This window comes from Fulmarus glacialis, unplaced genomic scaffold (assembly GCF_000690835.1).
Source record: "Fulmarus glacialis isolate BGI_N327 unplaced genomic scaffold, ASM69083v1 scaffold8390, whole genome shotgun sequence".
In the NCBI taxonomy this organism is placed as follows: Eukaryota; Metazoa; Chordata; class Aves; order Procellariiformes; family Procellariidae; genus Fulmarus; species Fulmarus glacialis.
The window spans coordinates 1,143-4,184 of record NW_009187059.1 but is presented as its reverse complement, the minus strand read 5'-3'; the positions used below and the strand labels follow the sequence as shown (position 1 = coordinate 4,184).

Genomic DNA, 3,042 nt, shown 5'->3' with positions numbered 1-3,042 from the left:
CCCCCCACGACCTCCCCAGTGTTGTCCCCCCAGCTCTCCCTGTCTATGTCCAGTTGGACGCAGTCCCCATGTGCTTTCCCATCTGCTGCTGCACTTCCGTGCTGAGCCACAGGCACCTGCCCAGGGACTTTCTCACCCACCGTAGCAAATGTTGGATGAGTCCCGCGGCTGCCCAGCTCAGAAGTGCTGCTTGCAGACGTCGTATGTGTGGGGAGAGATGGATGCTGTCATTACGCCTTCTCTTTTTGTCTGCTGTCTAAAGAGGAGCTTAGGGCAGCATCCTCCTAGGTTCTCCAAGGAAGGTCCTCCAGGTCCTTCAGCCTGGAACATGCCCCCCCAGGCAAGGCACAGCCTTGACCCCGTTGTGCCTGCCGTGCCTCATTTGCAAACACTCAGCTGCAGGCTTGGCTGCAGCTGGGGAGAGGCTAGAATTGCTCCCAAGGGGAAGCGCTCAGCCTGGAGGGCTCTTTGGGCTGGAGAAGACACTCTGAATGGACCAGCAGCCTGCCCAGGACAGCAGGACCTCAGTGGAGCTGGCCTGCCCACAGCCTGCTCGCTGCGGGGCTCAGCGAACAGCCAGGAGGGCTTGGAGGGTGCTGAAAGACCTACAGGGACCCACACCCCAGCCGGATAACCCCAGCATCTTTCCAAGCCCTGTGGTCATTCCCTGCTTCCAAGGCACCCCCAACCCAGCACAGACTGAGCCGGGAGAAACAGGCTTGCAGGCGGCTGGCAGCTCACCCAGCAAGGTTTCGTTAATTGTCATTAGGAATTAACTGAGCTTGATCACCTTGGCATTGCTGTCCAAATTGGTGGATGCCATCAAACAGCGCCGGGCTGATCCCATCCAGGCGGGTCCCCGCTGTGTGGCATGCAGGGTGCTGCATGTGCATCCCGTCCCTCTGTGCCCGCGAGCAGCACGCCTGTAAGCAGCGACTGCAGCCAGTGGCAGAGGCGGGGGACAGTGTGAATCCCTGGGTCTGGGTGGCAGGGACAGCCTCACCGTGCTCCGAGGCTGCAGGCGGGTGCCCTGCGGAGCACCGCGCTTTGCAAGGCCAGGTGATTCACAACCTGACGGGTCTCTTGTCCTGCCTACCCGTCCCTTGGTGCCTGGGCCATGAAGGTGTGTCCCTACGAGAAGAGGATGCAGAAGGTGTCTCCTCAGCTCTGCTGGGTGCAGCAGTGGGTGCCCAGAGCCCATCCCCTCCAGGGACCCTGATCCAGCTCGGGTTTTGGTCCTGGGCTAAGGAGGGCTGGGGCTTGGTAGGGTTGGTGGGGTGGGTCTCAGCCAAGACCCCCTGGGGTTGGAGGATGCGTAGCCATGTCCTGCAGGAGGTTCCGGCATCCTCCTCATCTTCTTTTTCCCCACCTCCCTTCTGCCCAGACCTCACAGAATTTCAGTTTTCACCTATCCCATAAGTGAAATGGGCCAAAACCCTTCTCCTGCAGGATGGGCTGGCTTGGTAGGGTTGGTGGGGTGGGTCTCAGCCAAGACCCCCTGGGGTTGGAGGATGCGTAGCCATGTCCTGCAGGAGGTTCCGGCATCCTCCTCATCTTCTTTTTCCCCACCTCCCTTCTGCCCAGACCGCACAGAATTTCAGTTTTCACCTATCCCATAAGTGAAATGGGCCAAAACCCTTCTCCTGCAGGATGGGCTGGGCCAGCCCCGGGATGGGAACAGCCACCCCCATGGCATAGACTGTGCCGGGGACCTGCAAGCTGCTAAACAGGACTGCTCTAAGGATGAACCCATTGTCTGGACAAGAGGCAGCATGTGTCACCCCAGGACTGGCTCTCAGTCTCTTTGGCATGCTGGAAACTTGGGGAGACCCATCACGGAGCCCCACCAAGGTTGCTGGGCTCATCTGCCCCCCATGCTAGACTCCTTCCAGCCAGGCTCTGACCTCGGACCCCCTTGGTGAGCATGCCAAGAAGCTGCCCCCATGCCAATGGGTGGGACCCAATGGAGGGACCTGTGGTGTGGTGGGAAGGTGTCCCCTGGAAAGTAGGGATGGACTGTGGCACCCGTTGTCTCAGTGCTTTGGCTAACGGCAGTATAGGGCTCGGGCACATCTCAGCTTGGCACAAGCCCTGCGGTGAAACCGCCGGCATCCCCTGCTTGCATCGCGCCAGCGCCGTGGGCGTCAGCCCTGAGTCGGTGGTGCGAGGAGAGGCAGGACTCTGCCTCCCCGCATCCAGCCCCAAATCCTGCAGCAGTGGGATAGACACACTCCTTTCTCCGTGCTGCTCCCCTGCCGAGGTTTGGTAGCAGCTTTGTGCCTCGCAGGCGGCAGGAGGCCCTTTGCTCCCCGCCGGGCTTGCCTCCAGATGTGCTCCAGATCTGGGGCTCCTGCGGGTTCGGGCCGGGCGGTGTGAGCAGCTGGGAGCGCAGAGCCCGGGGGCCCTGCCGTGCCAGACGGCAGGCTGGATGCAGCCCAGGGAGAGGCAATAGGGAAGGAAACAAGGAAACGCTCTCACCTGGAGCAAGAAAGCAAAAGTGCCCCCCTTTCTGGTAGGGATCCCCCAGAGCAGCTGTAAAAGCCAGAGAGGGCTGCAGTTTGCATGCCAAAGGGATTAAATCTGTGCTGGGGTGTGGCATGCGCTGTACTGGGGGGATTGGAAGAGGGCTGGGTCTTTCTCAGGGTGGGTTCCTGCTTTTCAGGTACCCCTGAGATTAACCACGCTGGCTGCTGGCCAGGCAGCGTCCCCGGTGCGCGCACCATCCCTGCGTCTGTAAAGCCACAGTGCCCGGGGAGCCTCCTCCCGCAGGGGCATTTTGGGCACCCCGACGGTGCAGCTTTTCTCTCTTTGGGCTTTAGGATGTGATCAAAGACCAGGCAGAAGTTTTCAGCTCCATCTTGCTCCTGTCGTTGAACCGAGTTCTTAATAAAAGTCAGCTGTTGGTGCTCCCCTGGGGCAGTAGGATTCTGTGCCTGACCTTCTCCTAAGTGGCTGGGGAGATGTGGAGGACCCCACATGGGTTGCACCATGAAGTTCCCCCCACCCATGAAGTGCTGCTTGTTCTGCTTTAGCACGAGCCCC

General features: G+C 60.5%; 1 protein-coding gene across 1 annotated transcript in view; it reads left to right on the top strand.

Moving 5' to 3' along the window:
• CNTFR (ciliary neurotrophic factor receptor) overlaps positions 1-3,042 on the top strand; it is a gene marked incomplete at both ends in the record, with an annotated part of 57,780 nt that overhangs the window by 53,604 nt on the left and 1,134 nt on the right. The window lies entirely within an intron of this gene.